We start from the raw sequence: 23,492 nt of genomic DNA on the forward strand, positions 1-23,492 counted from the left end.
GCAACACTGTCACCATCAATGGCTTCAGTTTCATTACCACAGTTATTCACAATATTTTGTTTTTTCATTGTCACTCATATGAGATAGCGATTATCAGGTTGCACAATTACCAGTGCTTTTATTATGACACCATCACTAGCCCATAAGGAAACTCCACCCGTTTCCTTTCATTATTATCATCACTGATATCACTGGTATTATTGTTTTTATGTGTAGTAGTAGCAGTGGTTGCAGCAACAGCAACAGTAGCAGATGTGGGGTGATAGTTGGGCCTCAGATTCCTGTGCTTTCATAATAGTAGTAGTTGTAGAATTATTGTAGTATTAGTAGTATTTAGTATCAGCAGCTGTAGTATATTATTATTATTATTATTGTTGTTATTATTATTATTATTATTATTTTATGTTTCACTTTTGTTTTGCATTTGTACAAGTTGGATCCAAGTCTCACCCAGAGACCTCAAGAGACAACAAGTTAGAAGTTCATGTAGGTGTTATGCCTAGGGTACCATATATTTGGATTTGTACATAGTGTTGTTCTTGAGAATGTTTAAGAAACCATAAGAAAATTATGTGTTTGCTTTAAAATTTGAGATCACATAGACAGTATTTTACGTAGGATATGGGCAGTTCCCATGGGCACTATCTTTTGAACTTCAGCCATTTTGGGGTTTCCTGGTATCTGAGCTAGGTAGTAATCAGCCCGTTTCGCTGTCATTCCCAGGGCACCTATGACAATAGGTATTGTTTTCGTCTTCAGATTCCACATTTTGCTAATTTCTATTTCAAGATCTTTATATTTGCCCAGTTTTTGGTAGGTCTTGACAGATACGTTTATATCGATTGGGACAGATGAGGAGGCTTGATTTTTGTCTGAAGTCTTTCAGTATGATGTCCGGCCTATTTGCGTCTATCTTTCTGTCAGTTTGAATGGTGAAGTTCCAGAGGAGTGCAATGTGATCATTTTCAAGTACTGGGGGTGGTTTGTGTTCCCACCAGTTTTTATCATGGGGCAAGTCCAGGTTTTTGCATATTACCCAGTGAATATATTGTGCAGCTCTATCATGCCTGTTGAGATACTCTGTAGGTGCAAGCAGACTGCACATGGAGACAACATGATCGATGGTCTCATTTTGTTGTTGGTATATACGACATAATGGGGAGCTGCCGTTCTTTAATATGTTGGCCTGGTAGTTTTTTGTAGGTAGGCATTGATCTTGGGCTGCTATGATAAACCCCTCTGTTTCTGATTTCAAGCCAGAGGCCATTAACCATTGGTGGGTAAGGGCTTTGTCAATATCTGCATTATTCGCTCTCTTTGGGTATTTGCCATTGAGAGGTTTTCCATGCCATTTTTCAGTCATAATAGCTAAGGCAGCAATTTTAGCACGGGTTTTCAAGCGCTTAGCTTTTTCTGCAGGTGTTTCTAGTTCGTCTAATTCTTGAATTTGTTGCAATTGGAATTCACTTAGATATTCCTTTGCCTGTTTTGTTACTGAGTAAGATGCTTTCTTGCTTTCATATTTTAAGACAAGTTTTAGCATCCAGTCCTCAGAGTTTTTCAGATAGGTGTCTAGGCCAATTGTGGCTACTTTCATTGATAATGCCAGCTGTAGACGTCCTCGGCCTCCTTCTTTTCTTGGCAGATAAAGACGTTCTATATCTGCCTTAGGGTGGTGCATTCTATGCATTGTCAACAGTTTTCGTATTTTTCTGTCAACATTACATATTTCAGTAATTGACCAGTTAACGATGTTGAAACTGTAAGTCACGACTGGTATGGCTAGAGCATTGATCGCTTCGATCCTGTTTCTCGCGTTCAGCTCTGTCTTCAGTATTGCTCTCACCCTGCGATAACATTCTCTTCTGATCCTTTCCCTCATCACTGAGTGCTTGATATTGTCCCCTTCAATTACCCCTAGGTATTTGTAGCTCTCCGCTGGTTCTAACTCTTTTATGACATTTTGCTGGTCAAGGTTCACATTAGATGTATTTATCATTTTTCCTTTGATAAAGGTAGCTTTTGCACATTTATCAAGGCCAAATTGCATCCTGATGTCATCACTGAATTGTTTAACAATCGCTAGTAGGCCTTTGAGTTGTTGGTCATTTTTTGCAAAGAGCTTTAAATCATCCATGTAAATGAGATGATTTATATTTTTATCAAATATTTTATAACCATACTGTGCATCATTGAGCAATTTTGAGAGCGGTATTAGGGCTAGACAGAAGAGGAGTGGTGATAGTGAGTCACCCTGGAAAATGCCACATGAAATTCTTACATCTCCAGCATTTAGAGATTCATTGTCATTGTTCAACATCAGTGTGGTTTTCCATGATCTCATACTTACAGATAAAAAGTTTCGCAGAGTAGGAGCTATTTTATACATTTCCAGACATTTCCTAATCCAGCTATGTGGTAGGCTATCAAAGGCCTTTTTATAGTCTATCCAGGCTATTGACAAGTTTTTGTGTCGCTTGTGACAATCTTCTAAGATCATCTTATTGATGAGTAGCTGATCTTTACAACCATAAAATCCACGTTTACATCCCTTTTGCTCATTAGGGAATATGCTACTTTGTATTAAAAAACTATAGGTGTACTCGGTTAGGACAGATGTTAGCGTCTTATACATTGTTGTTAAGCAGGTTATGGGGCGATAATTTTTTGGTTCGTTTGTTTCCTCATTTTTTGGAAGCAGGAATGTTAAACCATTAACTAGCCAAGAGGGCATCAAACTAGGATTTTGCAAAACATCGTTGTAAAGTTTTGTTAGCAGTTCATGGCTTTCTGGGAAGGCATTCAACCAGAAGTTAGGAATTTTATCCTTTCCTGGAGACTTCCATTTGCTTGACCTCCTGAGAGCAGATCTTATATCTTCTACCTTGACCCCCTCCCACTTTTGCTCCTCTAAGGAGTCTAGGTCTGTAGATATTCTATCAATCCAAGGGGCCTTTTCATTGTGTGTTTTATCTTCTGCCCAGATTTTATTCCAAAATTCTTGCACTTCTTCTTTTGATGGGACAGACTTTATTGTTACTGGTGTTTTCCCTATCTTCCTGTAGAAATTTTTGGGGTTATTTTTGAACATGTTATTATCTCGGAAGAATCTAACACGCTTTTCATACCTTGCTATGCGGGCAGCTTTAGCACATACCTTTTGCTTGATGGTTTCTATGGTGGCATCAATGTCAACTATGGTTTTCATATTATATTTTTTCTTTAGTTTATGGGTCTTTGTAGGTTTGATACTCTTGTCAAATTTAAGGTTTTTCAAACATTCTATGTCAGATCTAAGCAGCTTAATTTGGTGTTGAATGCGTTCTTGCCAAGAAGGCTTTTTGTGGAAGTGTTGTCTTTTTCTAATCTTTTCACCACATAGAATCGTTGAGATTCTTGCGGATGCATAGTACAGGTGGTTGAGATCTGTAATATCAACATCATTAGCTGAAATTATATCCTTAAGTGCAAGGCGGATTTTACCAATTATTTTCAGGTTTTGGTTAGAATTGCGAATTTTGGGGAGAGTGTCGCGTTCATTCATACTAGTTTCTTTAATTTTCAGCCATTCAATCATGATTTGATTTTTTAGATCATGTAGTTTTGTTGCGTCGATTTCTGTATGACTTCCTTCATCTATTTGATTTTCACCTGCATTAGTGTTTATGGTTGGTTCAGAGAGTATTTCACTTTGCCTATCAGTTACCTTAACTCTTTCAATCATTACTGTATTTTCATCAGCCTTGGGCTGGTTTATAATTATTTCCTCTGTAGTATCTTCTTTAGCTGCAGTTTCATTCTTTTTATCCTTTACTGCTTGCTTAATTTGGTCAATCTCTACTTCAGCTAGTAATTTTTTTTTCATAATGTTTCTTCTGACGTTGGCAAGTTTGTTACTGTCTATGTAGGGTCTTACTTCAAGGTGTTTCTGTCTCCAGTTTAAGTAGGTTTGTACAGTATTAGATTTATCTGTAGGGAAATATATGGCATTGTAGAAGGCTGTAAGAACTTCTTTATTATCTTCCCTAGACCATTTTTCATTCTTTTTCTTTTGGTTATTTGATGACGAGCATGGATGGCCATCTGTTGGAATATTATTATTATTATTATTATTATTATTATTATTATTATTATTATTATTATTTACATTATATTATTATTTACATTATCACCATCACTACCACTAATTGGGCAGCAGATTGGTGAATAAATCATATTCTGCAGGTCTCTAAATAGATTCGGCAGATGGTGCAGAAGTCAACCATAGAGACAAAAGGATCTTCGCACCAGCAGAGGTCAAATGTGTTTACTACTACAAGTGGCCGTTGACCGCGGTGCCTTGAAAAGAAGCAATTCAAGCATTGTTCTTTGGTTGGTTGTGTTATGTTATGGTTGTGTTATGGTTTCGTTTTTACAGTATTTACTTTTTGTCAGAACAACGCTCATGGACATGTGTTGATGTTTCTTCGTTTTCACATTTATTATTGATGTGTAAGCGAGAGACCGAGAAGAGACAGCATTGTGCATATATATATATATATATATATATATATATATATATGTGTGTGTGTGTGTGTGTGTGTGTGTGTGTGTGTGTGTGTGTGTTAGAGAGAGAGAGAAGGGGGAGCGAGAAAGAGAGAGGTCTTATATGAATATGAATGTATATGTAATTAATATATTAAATCCAATATTTTACTCACAAATTTGCAGTTTTCGTATAGAAATATTGCAATCCATGTGTTTACATTTTCACGCACGTGTTGTTGTGGCGGCGTATCTGAAGGAAGTTATTTATTATTATTATTATTATTATTATTATTATTATTATTAATAATAATAATAATAATAGTATCTTATTGAATTAATATTTATATGTATGTATATATATATATATATATATATATATATATATATATATATATATATATATATATATATATATATATGTACTTTCAATTCTTTTGTTTTAGTCTATTTTTCCATGTTTGCCCTTTCTGATGCAAGCCCTTATTTCCTTTTCCAAGTAAAGGATAACATATTTTACTGATTTCATCTATCTGGAAAATGTAAACATACGTACGCACGCACACACACTCACACATGCATATATACATATATATATATATGTATGCAAATGCAAAGGTGTATATAGATATGTATGCGTATGCATGAGCGTCTATATCTATCTATCTATCTATTATTACAATTAAAAGGGTAAAGGTTTATCAATTTATTAATTTATTAATAAATCAACAATTAATAATTATCCGTTTTCCTATGTGTTCGTTCCGTTGTCTGTAGTTTATTGTTCTAACGTCCTGTACCCTGATATGCATGTATATACACATGTAGATGTAAGTATGTACATATATGTGTGTATACATGTATATATATTCTTTGTATTATTACATTATTGAACGCACACGTCCTATTTTACAAGTAAGTCTACTATTATTCTGACGTGACTATCTTTCTATCTATCTATCTATCTATCTGTCTATCTATCTATCTATCTTTCTAGCTATTTATCTATCTGTCTTCCTCCATCTTTCTATCTATACCTCTGTCCTGGCCTCTACTTCACCGCTATACCCTTCTGTCCCTTCCTCCTTGTTCCACTTCCTCCCTCCACCATCCTCTCTATCTATTTATCTATCTGTCTTCCTCTATCTTCCTATCTACCCTTCTGTCCTGGCCTCTACTTCACTGCTTCTGTCCCTTCCTCCTTGTTCCATTTCCTCCCTCCACCATCCTCTCTGCTCTCGTGTGACCTGTGGTCAGCTTTCTTTTCACTCCAGCCGCTGTGAAGGCAAGACGAACTACTAGCGTTCTACCTCAGATTTGCGTTTGGCCGTACGGCTTTTGAATGTTGTTTTCACTGTCCATTTTTTCCTGTCTTGGTTTGTGTTTGCCACCTTGGAATCCTCTGTGTAGTTGGTTGATCCACTACTCAGGAAGAGACTATTCTAGAGTACGTCCTGTCTGGTCTTCGAAACGTCTAGATAGAATAGAGACAGCTGATGAAGGGATATTCCAAGGGGCTTTCCGTTTTCCTATGTGTTCGTTCCGTTGTCTGTAGTTTATTGTTCTAACGTCCTGTACCCTGATATGCATGTATATACACATGTAGATGTAAGTATGTACATATATGTGTGTATACATGTATATATATTCTTTGTATTATATATATATATATATATATACTTACAACAATGGTGACGCTGGCGTTCGGTCATGTAAAAACAAATAATAAATGAGTATATGCATATATACGTACAGGTGTGTGCATACCTACGTCTACCTGTATATATAGGTGCATATCTGGGTACAGGACATTGCAAACAAAACGTAGACAAGAAATAATAATAACCAGAGTACAGAAAACACACAAGCCACATAGAGAACATTTTCCTTCATCAGCTACTCCCGTTTTAACACCGGCGTTTCGAAGAGTTGGGCAGGACGCATCGTTAAAACGGCTCTTCCCATGGACCGCAAATTAAAACCTGTGCCATGGAGGAATGTAGTGGTGAACAAAAAACATGACAGGAAAACAAACGGAAAAGGCCATGCCGCCAGACGTGAAAAATTATGTGTATATGAACGCTTCTTCTTCTTCTTCTTCTTCTTCTTCTTCTTCTTCTTCTTCTTCTTCTTCTTCTTCTTCTTCTTCTTCTTCTTCTTCTTCTTCTTCTCCTCCTCCTTCTTCTTCTTTTTCTATCTCTCTTTCATTTCCTCAGTGTGGTCTGCAATGTTTTCCTCCCCTGCTTGTGCTTTCTCTTGCTGTGGCTGTGTGAACTCATATAGGGGGCATTTGGTCTTCATATGACCTCTCTCCCCGCATATGTAGCAATTTGGTTTCCTTCCCTCGACTACATTTAACGTTCTCTCATCCTCCGCTTCTTCTTCTTCTTCTTCTTCTTCTTCTTCTTCTTCTTCTTCTTCTTCTTCTTCTTCTTCTCCTCCTCCTTCTTCTTTTTCTATCTCTCTTTCATTTCCTCAGTGTGGTCTACAATGTTTTCCTCCCCTGCTTGTGCTTTCTCTTGCTGTGGCTGTGTGAACTCATATAGGGGGCATTTGGTCTTCATATGACCTCTCTCCCCGCATATGTAGCAATTTGGTTTCCTTCCCTCGACTACATTTAACGTTCTCTCATCCTCCGCTTCTTCTTCTTCTTCTTCTTCTTCTTCTTCTTCTTCTTCTTCTTCTTCTTCTTCTTCTTCTTCTTCTTCTTCTCCTCCTCCTTCTTCTTTTTCTATCTCTCTTTCATTTCCTCAGTGTGGTCTGCAATGTTTTCCTCCCCTGCTTGTGCTTTCTTTTGCTGTGGCTGTGTGAACTCATATAGGGGGCATTTGGTCTTCATATGACCTCTCTCCCCGCATATGTAGCAATTTGGTTTCCTTCCCTCGACTACATTTAACGTTCTCTCATCCTCCGCTTCTTCTTCTTCTTCTTCTTCTTCTTCTTCTTCTTCTTCTTCTTCTTCTTCTTCTTCTTCTCCTCCTCCTTCTTCTTTTTCTATCTCTCTTTCATTTCCTCAGTGTGGTCTACAATGTTTTCCTCCCCTGCTTGTGCTTTCTCTTGCTGTGGCTGTGTGAACTCATATAGGGGGCATTTGGTCTTCATATGACCTCTCTCCCCGCATATGTAGCAATTTGGTTTCCTTCCCTCGACTACATTTAACGTTCTCTCATCCTCCGCTTCTATCTGGTAGGGAATTCTTTCTATGTCCTCGAATGTGGCAAAAAGCCACATTTCGAGTCCAAATTCCCACCAGTTGCGCACTTTTGATTCCGCCACTGGTCCCAATTCCGGATCCTACTTGGTTGCAGCCAGCACTGTTGCAACCAACCACTTCGGTGTAATTTCTGGTGGCACACTGGGAATACGTATTCTCATACTTCTTCTTCCTCTATAACTTGGTCGTAATGCTATTTTTGTACTTCTTAAAATGTTGGTCGCATGCTTGGTTGCCTCTTCTATAGTGGCGAACCTCACCTCTAACGTACCGAACTTTGTTCCTCTGCTGATATACGTGGTTTCATTCACAATTTCACCCAGGCACTCCTCGATTTCCTCTAACGTCACCATTTCAATTTTACAGGTTTCGACAGCCTGTGTACGATACACAACTTTCCTCAGAATTTTGCCTTCCTTGGTCTCTTTTTTGGGGGGTGGGCAATTCGTATGAGTCTCCCTCTACTTCTATCATATTCCTGCTTCTGCTCACCTCCTCCATATCCAGCTTGATCAACTTGGTTTCCAGCAGCACTGGCTTCCTCACCGCAGTGGCCCTGGCGTAGCTCTCCATACTGGAGACACTACCACTCGCCATAGCTGGGGGAAAATGCAGCGGCTCGCGTGAAACGTAACAGTAATAATTCCACAAAAAATCACAATTATTTACAGAGACAACTTACGGTAATTCACACAGTTTTCACAAAGTAACACAACAGTATTCACAATAATTCACAGAGACGAAATACCGGTAAGTATTTCGCCCGGTGTGCTAACTATAATACTATATTATTTGATACAATAATACTAATATTCTTAATAATATAATACTATAATATGATTACGTGTGTGTATGTGTATGCATTGTTTAAACTAAGTGATGATGATAATGACGACGAGATGATGACCCGTCAACCATGACAAGATTCCTCATTTAGGATAACTAGCAGAATAGGGGAAGAGTATTTTTTTATATAGTGAGAATGAGCTGTGTACACCAGACTCACTGTCGCCCTCACACAATATGCCGAGTGGCGATGTAAACTGATTTTACAGCCCAGCATGACGGTATGTTATTAACTGCGTCTGTTGTCCAAATTAGTCTGCTCCATCAATTTCGAAGCTATAATGATGAAGGTTACTTATTTCTTCCACACCTAATTTAAATGAAATTCTAACATTCCACTAACCATATACACATATGTATGTACGTGCATAAATACACCATCTGACTCTCAAGATATAGAAGAAAATAATAAAAGGCAGTTCAATCGCTCAATCGATCATGTTCACTGAGTTGAATTTTTCTAGTGTTCCGATTACGTATCTTCAACCGTTGAATAAGTATGACATTTAGAAAATGGATGACGGGTGAAGTATCTACATGTGTATAGCTATGTATATTTATGCGCGTATACATGCGTGTGTTTGTGTTTGTGTTTGCGTGTATAAATTTTCATTTCAAGAGTTAACAACAATTTTCAAAATGCTTCTCGAGGGTGGTTCAATTTAGGAACGGTTTATAGTAGTTGTGTGAATGGGGGAATGTATGCAGACATAATCACCTAAAACTGATAAAAAGATGTAGCATAGTTGTGAAGACAGATAAAAATCAAAGAGAAAACAACTGCACCGGTATATTGTTATGCCTGTACATATGTGTTTGTGTGAGTGTGTGTATGCATGCAGACATGCATACATATACATATGCATTCACACACACTCACACACACACACACACACACACACACACACACACATATTTGTACACATATATTGCTGCATCGAAGTAATGACGCGTCTCACGTATACGTTGCAAACTATCTCCACGTTAATAAGCAACTACATCAAGGCCTCATCGAGTTGCAGACCAGTCGTTTTACTTACTTTTCTTTTCTGTTCTCCATATCAATTAAATCTCTTTTCTAGTCAGCTCAATAACAGACTTGGACACTCAATGTATGGATTGATGCGCTATAAGCAATCATGTCATTTATCACGATAGAATTCATTGACGCATTGTTTGAGTTTGTTCATCGTCTCATACTATGTATTGTCAAAGAAAATTTGAGCAAATTTCGGTTAATGGTTTTGAAATTTCATAAATGGGTCTATAAACCTTTCTTTTTTTGTTTCAATACTGCACTGTATCCTGTTACTGTTGTCTTTTAACAACAAATAGGAAACCATTATTGATGATGTGGAAACTCCTGATTTTGCCAAAGAAAAGACTGCCAGGAAAAACATTTTAAAATTTTCTTGAGGTCTGACAATAGCTAGAGTTAAACATTGTGTTAATCAAAAATGTAGTTTCATGCCTCACCTTCAAATTTTAGCGCGTTACAAAACCTGTACTTGTTCCAAAAAAAAACCGGTTTTAAATTGATAGTTATTGTGTCTCTTGAAAAGACGCTCAATCCAAGCCCGTAGCAAATTTTTCTTTAAAGTTTTAATAAAACGTTACTATTTTTGTTACTTTATCTTTTATTCTTAACTTAATTGCGCTTCGGTCATATGGTTTCCGTTGACTTACAGATGCATGTTCCTTTGTACTTTGCTTTATTTTACACATACAATTTTTTGTAGTTGCCAGGCAGATGTTTTTTTATTGTTCTTCACTTTCATCTGCCCATTAACGTAGTTTCCGTTCGTGTTTCTCTACCTTGCTATGATTTCTTAGCATTACAATAAATTTCATTTGTATCCAATGATAAGCAAAAAATATTGTTTCAGTTAGAGCTTGTATAAATTTACTTTTGCTCGGCTTGTGTTAAAACAAAAATAAGTCTTCAGAAAGTTAAAGGCTGTACTAGGACCAAGCTTTTCACAGGAAAGAAAATGACATCTCAATTTTCATAGATAGTTAGAATTGGGGTTAACAGTAAATGTTTAATGTATGGGTGGGGAGGGCACACACAAAGGTAACTCCTATTACTTGCACTGAAACATCCGGTTTGCTCTATTCTTCCTGAGTTACTCGAAGTGAGGCTCGAATGTATTTATTTGTACGTGAATTTCAACAGTTAGTTCATATCGTTTGCTTTTGTGTTCGACACTGCCACGATTTCTTGGTATAAACTTCTTAACTAAAATTTCCAAAGTACTATTTTGTTTTATATTTTGCGTTATATAAAAATGTACATATCCAAGAATGAAATATTGAGCGTTATCAGTCTTTAAATTGTTTTGTATGAAAATTTTAAACGTTTTTTTCACGCTATCAGTATTCTCAGTAGCCCTACCACAACTTCAGTAGACAATGCAATACTAATATACAAAGAGGGGATGGTGAGTAGAATGGTATTGTTTACATTATATTTTAACACAGCTACTACTACTACTACTACTACTACTACTACTACTACTACTACTACTACTACTACTACCACTACTACTACTACTGCTGCTGCTACTACTACTACTACTACTACTACTACTACTACTACTACTACTACTACTACTACTACTAATGTGACCAATACCACTATTGCCACAACCTTACATTTATTACTACCATTACCACTAATTAGTGAAGGGGATTACCACAAAAATCTCTAGTTTGTCTCCAATTAAAGACCTTCAAAGCTATCCAGCTCCATACTCTAACAAAACTCTGGCTGCCAGTGGTTTCAAAGATACGATAAGATATATGTCTGACCCTGCTTCCACCAAAAGAAAACGCATCTATGAAGCCACTTAGTTCGCACCTTCTTTAAATGTTAACACTTATGTAGAATCTCCCTTACGTTAGTGGAGAAGCATTTTCCATAGACATATAAGTACAGGAAAATTTTCAATAGGCAGAGCTCATTTAGCTGAAACTAGTGAAATAAAATGTTATAAATAAACTCAAACCTAACACAGAGGCATGCTGATTAGGCAGAGGTAACGTCACATACCAACTAAATGGTATAGAAACTGTTGTGTATATTCTAGTGGGACGATAAATGTACGGGAATGTGTGAGCCACACTCCACCCATGCTTTCCCCACTCTCACCTCCCCCGCCTTCGCCTTCCCCACCTCCCAACTCCCACCTAAACTCAACAAGCCCTCATTTAAAATCCAAGAGAGACGTAGGGCAACATATTTAAAAAAAAAACACTATTGCACAGTATAACATCAAATAGACACTGCTGGAAAAGTGCAGAACTTATTTCAACATCAGTAGGAATCGCAAACTTTGTTTAGCCGAAGAACGAATCATAATGCTAAACTCCTTTCATTCAGTGCCTGTGTTTCCCCACTGTCCATGTGTGCAGAAGTTTATATTAGCCAGATGACCGGATACACCCTGGTTGTAAGAGTTCGTTCTTCCACCATTAGTGCTTCTCTCATCATAAATGAGAAATCAAGATCCTCCCACTTCTGTACATATGTATATATATATATATATATATATATATATATATATATATATATATATATCTCCCTCCTACTTCCTCCCACCCACCTCTCCTCTCCTCCCACCCACCTCTCCCCTCCTGCTTCGACTCCTACTTCTCTGTACTTCTCTTCACTCCTACTTCTCTTCACCCCTACTCTTACTCTCTTCTCTCTTACTTTCTCTCTCTCACTCACTTCTCTCTTACTCTCTTTCTCTCTCTCTTACTCTCTTTCTCTCTCTCTTACTCTCTTTCTCTCTCTCTTACTCTCTTTCTCTCTCTCTTACTCTCTTTCTCTCTCTCTTACTCTCTTTCTCTCTCTCTTACTCTCTTTCTCTCTCTCTTACTCTCTGTCTCTCTCTCTTACTCTCTTCCTCTCTTTCTCCTCTCTTTCTCCTCGCTTTCTCCCTCCTCCCATACCCACCTTCCCCCTCTCTTATATCCACCTTCCCTTTCCCCCTTCATACGTCACCCCTCCCCTTCATCGTCACCCTCCCCTTCATCGTCACCCCTCCCCTTCATCGTCAACCCTCCCTCATAAGCTCATCCCACCCCAACACACTCCTACTTTACCTTACCATCCCACCCCATCCAATTCCTTACACCCACCCCAACCTCTGCCTACCCACACCCCTAGCACTGACTAGCACTGACCAACTCCTTTCTCCCTTCCCTATTTTTTCACACCTACATACACACATACATACGTTAAGATCACCAGCATTCTCTCTCAAACACACACACACACACACACACACACAGCTTCTCGTATTTAGATCATCGTTTCTTTCCCCTTTTGTTATCTCCTCTTTTTCTTAGCTCTCCTGTGTGAACTTTCTGTCCGGCAGTCGCCATGATAGATTGCTGACCACAACATTCAAATTTTTTTTCTCCGCATTTTTCTCCTTGTTTTTCTCCTTATTCTTTCTGTTGAAGAGCGTAGCTCGAAACGTTAAAGACTTTCTCTCTTCCCGAGCGTTAAACTAATAATCCTTTTGTTGTTTACACCACCTGTCCTCGTCTGTTGTTTTTTTCGTAAATTCTCCCATATATATATATGTGTGTGCGTGTGTGTGTGTGTGTGCGTGTGTGTGTGTGTTTGTGTGTGTGTGTGTGAATAAAAATAAAAATAAAAAATATAAAAGAGTTTTGTATGATCGTGTATAGAGGAATATATTATTTAAAAGAGATCCAACTCTGTCTGTTTTTTGTTTTATTTATATTCTTATAAAATTAATGTGGGATATAGAATATGGAATATATAAAGACTAAAATGAAATGAAGTATTGAATGTCTTATTGAATATATGAAATATTGAGTATAAAATATATGTATTAAATATATAAGGACTAGTATACTTTCCTGCCTCATGGCAGTACATATATATATATATATGTATATATATATATATATATATATATATATATATATATATATATATATATATAAATGAGAATGTGTGTCTGTCTGTCTGTCTGTCTGTGTGAATCCCTAAAACTCGAGAAAGACGCAACCAATTTCATTCAAATTTTACACATGCCTTACTTAGGGTTCCAGTTGTGTTTTAGTCAAAAAAAATTATTAACTTCTTGCAGAGTTCGAGCACACGGCAACATAATATCTCCTCCACTATTTAAGTATTACGTGTCAAAAGTGAAACGAAAACACTCATGTCAAATACTTTCACTTTAAAAATGAAACTATTCCACTAACTGAAACAATCACATTTCGATACTGTAGTGACAGATACTTTCACAGAGAGAGAAAGAGAGAAAGAGAGAAAGAGAGAGACAGAAAGAGTGAGACAGAAAGAGAGAGAGAGAGATGTATATGTATACATATACATGTATATGTACACCATTTCGATACTGTAATGACAGATACTTTCAGAGAGAGAGAGAGAGAGAAAGAGAGAAAGAGAGAGAGAAAGAGAGAGAGAGAAGGAGAGAGAGAGAGATGTATATGTATACATATAGATGTACACGTATATATATATATATATATATATATATATATAGATCTATACATACATGTATATGTATACATATGTGTAGATGTATATATATATATATATATAGATGTACATGTAATATGTACACATATATACATATATACATGCATACAGATATCTATACATATATACACCCATCACACACACATACACATGCACACAAACACACACATTAATCATTTGTTTTCTTATTCAAAACTACGTCAAAAGTACTGAATGGATCTTTATGAAATTTGGAAATTATATTCTTTGCATAACGGCCATAACTCCCATGAAAATTCATATATTTTTGATGTTGATGAAATTTTAACCCGAACATAACAGATGAGCATTATTTAGAAAATGATGTCACACGTTATTGAGGCTACCATTCTTTCTGGATGTGCAAAAGGGGATGACGTCTTTATTCCAAGAATTCCTCTTACCCCATCAGGAGCAGACATTCCTTTTACATTCAGAAGACTATAATTCCCCCTTCGTGTGACTTTTGCCATGTCCATAAACAAATATCAGGGTCAAACACTGTCTGTAGCTGGTCTTCTCTTGGAAGAGCCCTGCTTCTCACATGGACAACTGTATGTTGGCTGCTCAAGAGTGGGCAGCAACAAAAAACCTATTTGTATATGCTCCACAAGGGAAAACAAGGAACATAGTTTACAACGAGGTGTTATAATCACAACAGCAAGAAAGTATGTACATGATCACCTTCTTTTACGAAACTTCATTGACTTTCATATATTTATATTGATATACATATATATACGTGTGTTTGGGTGCGTGTGTGTATATACATCTCTATATATAAAGATGATGCGTAGTCTAGACGGCGTTTTTAGATTTCATTATTTTCTTTAACCCGGGCAACGCCGGGTATTTCTGCTAGTATATAATAAAGATTCACTTCTTCATACAGTTTTGTCAATGTCAACTTTCTGTGTCTGGCGTTCTGACGTGATAACTAAGTAACCAGCTATTTACACACACACAAACACACATAAGTATACATCATTACAGTTGTAACGGTTTCTGATAAAAAAGAATTTCTAAAGGTACTTTCATTTTTTATATTCTTCTCCAGGTTTCTACCTGTGTATTTGAACGTACAGGTTTATTTGTGTAAAAATTTTCCAATGCCAACAAATCTGCTTCATATATAACTACTACCACCACAACAACTACTATCACTGCTAACCACTTTTTGTTATTGTTGGCACTCCGTCGGTTACCACGATGAGGGTTCCAGAGCCTGTTGGTGAAATTAAAGTACAAGTGATTGAGCACTCCACAGACATGTGTACCCTTAACGTAGTTCTCGGGGAGATTCAGCGTGACACAGACTGTGACAAGGCTGGTCCTTTGAATTACAGGTACGACAGAAACAGGAAGAAAGAGTGAGAGAAAGTTGTGGTAAAAGAGTACAGCAGGGTTCGCCACCATCCCCTGCCGGTGCCTCATGGAACTTTAGGTATTTTCGCTCAATAAACACATCATGCGAAATACTTAGCGGAATTTCCTCTGTCGCTACGCTCTGAGTTCAAATTCCGCCGAGGTCGACTTTGCCTTTATATGTCGACAGGTTTGTTTTATATATATATATAAAACATATTTTTGTGTGTGCCCTCTATGGATAGCCAAATCGCTGGCGCGATGGTCAATGATCCCATAATGCAAGTGCTTCCAAACATTACACAAATCTTTAGCAACAGTCAATGGCTCTGTGCGCAAGTCATCTTAGCTCCACGTAATGATGCTGTCGACAAAAGCAGCTGGGATCTCTTGCAGCTGTTGCCAAGACAAGAACAATCTTTCAAATCCTTCGACATTATCATTGATCAGGACCAGGCTGTAGTTTTTCCAAATGAGTCTCTGAACTATCTACAGACATCTGGGATACCACCTCACCACTTAACACTTAAAAAGGAGGCCCCAATCATGCTGCTCAAGAATCTGGATCCACTTCATCTGTTCAATGGCCTAGAGGCAACAATGTCCTAGAGGCAACAATTGTGTCTGGGAACTGTAAGGGTGAGGATATTTTCATTCTACGGATTCCGTTAATCCCATATGACATCCCCTTTGGATTTAAACGGTTCCGGTTTCCAGTGAAACTATGTCTTACTATGTCAATAAAGAAATCTCAAGAATAGTCTCTCAAGGTTTTTGGACTTCACCTTGCTTCTCTCATGGGCAATTATATGTAGGATGTTCACGAGTTGGAAGTCTCCAAAATCTTTTCATGTATACACCAATAAAAGGACACACTCAAAACATTGGATATTTAGAAGCTCGAGATAATTAAATTGTGATTAAGTACCGGATTTGTTTCAATATATTTGTTTAAACTCACGTCATCTGAGAAGAATTTCTGTTAAATGTATTTATTGATATAAGAGGAGCGCTCTGAGGGCGGTTCTTCTCCAGCTTTTACATTTTCAGATTTAACGTGTTTCAAATAAGTACTGACAATTGAAGGTGATTGCAAAGACAAAGAACTACCTGCTTATTAAACAATTTTAACAGTGAGAACATCGGAAAAAACATGTTATTGACATACATATACAGTTGGTACCTCAGCTAATAACTTTTGAGAACTGCATAATCCATGTTTCATTTTACTTAGATATTTCATTATTTTCAATAGCCTGGGAAACGCCGAGTTACTAACGCATAAAGTTCGTATCTCAGCTACTAATAGGTGAGACCTGCGTAGTCTATGTTTCATGTTAGTTAGAGATCTAAAAGACATTTTTATTTTCATTATTTTCTTTAACCCGGCAACATGGAGTATTTCTGCTAGTATTTAATATATATATATATATATATAAAGTTGTTGTATATTGTCAACTTAATGTGACAATCCCAATAAGGGAATATACTACTGCTGTTTAGCCCTAGGAAGCTGGACCGCTCCCTGTCGGCCTTGACACAATTACTGTGTCCTTATGTTTGCGAGGGGGAGACAAACTCCTCCACCCAGCCTAGCCAGCATTCAGGGACATGTTTCTGAGTCTTTGCTTGTCATCAGCCTGAAGTAGCATGACCAGCTGGTTGAAGAAGTCTGTCAAGCTCTCGTAACATATATAATCACAGTGAAATATATTCACTGGTTTCCAAAATTAGAAATATCATATTTCTAAATCTCTCAGAGAGCTTGACAGACTTCTTCAACCAGCTGGTCATGCTACTTCAGGCTGATGACGAGCAAAGGCTCAGAAACATGTCCCTGAATGCTGGCTAGGCTGGGTGGAGTTTGTCGCCCCCTCGCAAACATAAGGACACAGTAATTGTGTCAAGGCCGACAGGAAGTGGTCCAGCTTCCTAGGGCTAAACAGCAGTAGTATATTCCCTTATTGGGATTGTCACATTAAGTTGACAATATACAACTTTATCGCATCACTACTGCTTAAATCTCTCTGAGAGATTTAGAAATATGATATTTCTAATATATATATATATAGTTTTAGGGAAAAGAACGAAGGTTCATGAACTCATCGATGAAAATCCACCGTCACATATACAAAAATTAATAAGTAAAAGCACAATAAATAAGTATAATATAATACAAAGTAAATATCATATGATAATAATAATAATAATAATAATTGATAGTGGATTTTCATCGATGAGTTCATGAACCTTGGTTCTTTTCCCTAAAACTATATATATTTTATACTGTGAAACTTAATTTTATTTTAATTTTTAATAAATTGAATTTAATTGAGTTTTTACCTGTAAATTTGGATTTCTATCCCTAATATTATATATGCTTATATATATATATATATATATATATATATATATATATATATATATATATATATATATATATATATATATATATATATCGTCGGTAAATCACAAATCTGAAAGAGCAGCACACGCTAAATTATACAGCAGTAGAGTAATTAAATAAAGTTAGTTATGGCCGGTCTATGGTGTTACCCTGGGTTTCACGTCCAAAAAGTGCTTAGCTTTACGGTGTTTCTTCAGACCCTAATGGCCTATAACCCTTATTCAAATTAGAGAAAGAAAAGACCTCTTAGCTACTTGTTAAACACTCGGATAAAAGGTTAAACCCAATGGATTATCTTCCTCAGACCGCTATCTGTAATCGACGTGGCCGGCTTGTGGGTCCCAGGATTCAGTAGGAATCTCCTGAAGTCTAAGAAGGACCCGAAGAATTCCGTCCTGGAATTTAAGATGTTGCCGGCTCTTGGGAGTTCTTTAATATTCTCACCCGTTCAGCTATGCACAGCTTCCAACGCTTGCTCTTTTAGGATCTTCCATGAGATTACGTGTGGAGTCCCTTCGTCCTTTAGGCACCACACATGACTGTCTAAGTACATGGTACACTCTGTCCCTGGGATCTTGAACGAGGATCTGTGGTTGGAGAGGCGCTGCTTGAAGGTGTTTACGGAACATCCAGTGTATCTTCGTATGTGTGTGTATATGTATATATACAATACGTACATACATACATACATACATACATACATACATGCATGATACATACATACATACATGCATGCATGCATACATATATATTATGTATGTATGTATGTATATATGTATGTATGTGTATATACATATACACATATACGGAGATACATTGGATGTTCCGTAAACACCTTCAAGCAGCACCTCTCCAACCACAGATTCTCGTTCAGGATCTCAGAGACATGATGTGCCATGTACTTGGCATGTGTTGTGCCTGAAGGACGAAGAGACTCCACACGTAATCTCATGTAAGATCCTAGAAGAACCAAGCACCTATATCAACGAGAGCAAGCGTTGCAAGCTGTGCATAGCTGAACGGGCGAGAATATTAATAAACTCCCCCGAACCAGGCAACATCTTAAATTCCAGGACGTAAGTCTTCGGACCCTTCTTACGCTTCAGAGTATTCCATAGATAATATCCGAAATATCATCTATGTAATTTCTATCAAATTTTATAGCATTCTAAAATGTCAATATGCATGTGAATTTGGAAACGTTACTCAATATAGTTTCTTTTTATAGAATAATCTGACAGAATTAATTACTCAAATATGGACGTCTCGAGGGAGCATTTAAAGCAGATGATGCTTAGTGAGTTCAAAAAGGGAAACAGTTCAGCAGAAGTAACCCGAAATATACATTCTGTTTAAGTGGAAGCGTGTTTGAACGAATGAAGTTGTAGAAGACGTTTAGCAAAGTTCAACAATGGTGATTTCAACCTAAGAGAATTCCTGTTGAATTTGATGATGAGCTTCCTTTGTCAGAGGTTAAGAAGAATAATGCTGTGTTAGTTGAAGGATAAGCAGGTACGCTCAATTCAAGTCATCCAACTGTTCACCGCCATCTTCAACGGCTTGGAAAGGTGCCCAAACACGGAAAACGTGTTACTCATGATTTGACAGAAGCCAACCGAAAATAACGTGCAACCATCTGCTTATCTCTTCCCTCTCGTCAACGTATCTCACCATTTTTGAACAAATTAGTGACTGGTGATGAAAACTGTTTTTTTATGAATGTTCAGCGCAAGCAATTACTTAGTTGTGAAGAACAGTCTAAACCGCAACCCAAAAAGACCTTCGTGCTAAAATGTTTCTTCTTTCTGTTTGGTAGGATTGCATTGGTGTCATCCACTTTGAGCTGCTACCAACTAATGCAACAATTACTCTTCACACCTATTGCTAACAATTAGAGCGTTTGGTTGCTACTTTGAAGAAAAAAGGCCTAATTTGGTGAATCGATCCAGGCCATACTTAGACCCTTCTTCTTTCTGCGGCTGTCATCAGTTATGGCTTTATTGAGCAGTAGCTGATCTTTACAGCCGTATGAGCCCTTGCAGCACCCCTTCTGCTCTTTTGGAAACAGTTTGATTTCTTCCAGATGTTTGCTCATTCTCTGCGATATCATTGCAGTAATGGCTTTTGTAAATTGTAGGGAGACAAGTCATCGGTCTGTAATTTTGTGGGTTTACCGTTTCAGTGGATTTGGGAATTAGGATAGTTTTCCCTTACGTGAGCCATTCATTTTGGTTAATATAGAAAGGATTAAGGTACCTCCTCCTGAAGATACAAAGTCAAAATTAAAAGAACCTGTTGAAGACACACAAGATGTCGAAATATCGTTCACTAGATAGCAATGGGACTCTTCTTTTAATTTTGACTCTATATCTTCAGGTGGAGTTACCTCAATCCTTTCTATATTAACCAAAATGAAGTAGATTGACGAATTTATTTTTTGAACCCGTTGAAAACGCACAAGATGTCGAAATATCGTTCACTAGATAACAATGGCACTCTTCTTTTAATTTTGACTCTATATCTTCAGGAGGAGTTACCTCAATCTTTTCTAAATTATTATTATTATTATTATTATTATTACTATTATTATTATTATTATTATTATTATCATCATCATCATCATTATCATCATCATCATCATCATCATCATTTCTGGTTTTTCCTTTCCTTATAACTTTATTTCAGCTGCCGTAGTACCGAACATCCACCGGAGGCCAAGAGTAACAAGGGCACTTTTGCTTTGCTATGCATGCTAAAATTATCACCACATTTATTCCATTTTAGATGGAGAGTGTTTTCCTTAGTATATGGGCTGCACCCATCAAGGCCATCTTTTGTAGTTCACAGAGATTAGAGTTACCAGGGAGTTACTTAGTTTACTTCTCAGCTCCCTTTTTTATCATTCCCAACGCACCAGTTACTACTGGGACTATCGTAGTACTAAGCTTCCACACCTTTGTGATTTCAATTTGCAGATCTATATACTCAGAAAGCTTTTCGTATTCCTTTCTTAAGACATTTTGATCTTGTGGACAGACACATCTATTAACAGAGAAGTTCCTCTGTTGTAGTCCTTGAGTACAATGTCTGGTCGATTGGAGTCAATTTTTCTGTCTGTTTGGGAAGTTCCAAAGGATGGTGACGCCCTCGCCTTTTACTACATCCTCTGGATGGTGCCTGTACCACTTACCTTGAGATTCAATTTTGTAGTATTTACAAGCATTTAGTGGGTGTACTACTGCCCTGGTCTGTCATGTCTTGTGAGGTACTTCTTTTCAGCGAGTACTGGGTAGCCAGAAACAACCTGATCAATCGTCTCTATGAATTTTCCGCATAGTGGTTTCTCGTAGGTAAGCTCTAATCTTGCGCTGAAATAACAAAATCTTCTGTTTCCCCTTTCAGATCTGTCTCTTGTGGCCATTGGTGTGTTAGATTTTGATCAATATCTGGCTTGGACTGGCGGTTAGGGCAATTTCTATGCAGGAGTTAACCTTTCCAGTTGTCTTCGATATTATTCATGCAAGCCTCTTTGCATTTTTCTTGATATTTTTTGCATCAATGATAGGTCTGTCACTATTTGGATCTCTTTGGTCTTTTTGGTTGTTAATTTATAAATCAGGAGAAGCAATGGTAGGTCTGTCAGTATTTTGGTACCTTTGGTCATTCTTATTGTTAAATTGTAGACCAAGAGGCTTTTAAAATTTCTGACTAAGCTTCATGACTGAAGCTTGCTTGGAATCTTCATGCAGTTCGTAAGAGCACATCACTTGAATTAAGGTACGTTTCAAGGTCTATTATTGCTGATTTGAAGGATTGTTCGAGCTGTATCAGGCCTCTTTCACCTATTTTTCTTGGGAGATAAATCCTGTCTACATCTGATTTTGGATAGCGCATTCGGTACCTTGTAAAGATTTTACGTATCTTTCTTTCCATATTTTGCATGTCAGTGAAACTCCACTTAATAATACCGAAGCTATATGTGGTTACTGGTATGGCCAAAGAATTGATCGCATTAATTCTGTTAGCAGCATTTAATTCTGAGTTTAGGATCATTCTTACCCTTCGGTAGCATTCCTTGCCGATTTTATCTTTCATTTTAGAGTACTGGTTACCATCACCTTCATTGGTTCCTAGATATTTGTATACTTAGGATTGGTCTAGATTTCGAATAGCTGTAGTAGTATCAAGTTCTATGTTTTCTGCCTTTATGAACTTCCCTGCTTTGAGAGTAGTCTTTGCACACTTATCAATTCCGAATTCCATACCTATGTCAGAGCTGAAATCATTGACAATATTCAGGAGCTCTTCTAATTCTTTGTTGTTTTTGGCAAACAGTTTTAGATCATCCATATAGAGTAGATGATTAATGTTCTGTTCAAAGATCTTATACCCTGCCTTAGTTGCGTGGATAAAGGGAACAGATGGAGGCAGAATAGTAATAGTAATAATGAGTCACCTTGAAAGATAACAGAGGCGATATTGATGTCTGGTGAGATGGTATATCCTTGTGCATGGTTTAAAATAAGGGTGGTTCTCCACGGATTCATGATTACTTTTAAAAAGTTCACAATTGTTGGAGCTATCTTGTAAATTTCCAGGGTTTTAATGATCCATCCTTGGGGGATACTATCAAAAGCCTTCTTGTAATCTATCCAAGCGGTGCTAAGGTTTCTGCGCTTGGATTTGCAATTTTTAATGACCATTTTATCAATCAGTAATTGGTCCTTACATCAATATGAATTCCTTTTACATCCCTTTTGTTCCACTGGGAATAACTTCTTATTGTCCAAGAATTCATATGCTCTATTCGCTTTTATAGATGTCAATAGTTATATATATGATGGTGAGGCATGTTATAGGTCGGTACTTGTGGGGTTAGTAGTTTCTTCTTCTGGTGAGAGATATGTAAGCCACTTTGGGGCTTTTGCAGGATTGGACATGACTTCATTGAGTGCTGTGGCTAAGTTGTGGTGGGTGCTCATTAAAAAGTTTAGCCAAGAATTTGGAATCTTATCTATACCTGAGGATTTTCATTTCTTTGACTTGGCGAGCGCCACTTTCACTTCTTCGGTTGTTATATCCTGCCATTCTTGATATTTGAGTTGGGCATTGGCCTCTTCTATGTTCCTGACCCAATGTGCATTCTGATTAGACTCCTTTGGATTACTCCAGATGTTTTGGAGTAATCCAAAGCTTCAGTTTGCTGCTGGGGATGAAGTGTTTTCACAATAATGGTATTTCCCCCCAGTTCCCTGTAGAACCTTTTCATGTTCTCCTTGAATAGCATGTTTTGTCTATAGAATGCTGAGCGTTTTTTGTATCTTGCCAGCCGTTTGGTTTTCAATTGTAGTTTTTGTTTGAGGATTTCAATTTGTGTACCCTTTGTTTTCTTGTAAAGGTCATGTTTAGCAATTATTCTTAATAGCTTGTTGGATTTATCAGTTTTCCCTTTTCTTGCTTCAAGTAGAAAAGATATATCTGCTCTTATTGCCGGTTTATTCTTTCCAGCCATGCAGGCTGTTTGTGTACATTGCTCTTTTTTTGTCTATCTCTAATTTTAATACCGC

General features: G+C 37.3%; 1 protein-coding gene across 5 annotated transcripts in view; it reads right to left on the reverse strand.

Moving 5' to 3' along the window:
• Positions 1-10,689, reverse strand: part of LOC106879964 (interstitial collagenase) — a 158,866-nt gene extending 148,177 nt beyond the window's left edge. For 2 of the 5 annotated variants that reach the window (XM_089356237.1, XM_089356210.1), the window contains exons 1-2: positions 9,625-10,054; positions 4,701-4,777 (exon numbers count right to left, since the gene is read on the reverse strand). The gene's annotated coding sequence lies outside the window, so the exon portion shown is untranslated. The other 3 variants (XM_089356228.1, XM_089356230.1, XM_014929723.3) reach the window with 3 other exon arrangements.
• Between the last annotated feature and the right edge of the window lie 12,803 nt (positions 10,690-23,492).

This window comes from Octopus bimaculoides, chromosome 1, assembly GCF_046866305.1.
Source record: "Octopus bimaculoides isolate indiv1 chromosome 1, ASM4686630v1, whole genome shotgun sequence".
Classification (NCBI taxonomy): Eukaryota; Metazoa; Mollusca; class Cephalopoda; order Octopoda; family Octopodidae; genus Octopus; species Octopus bimaculoides.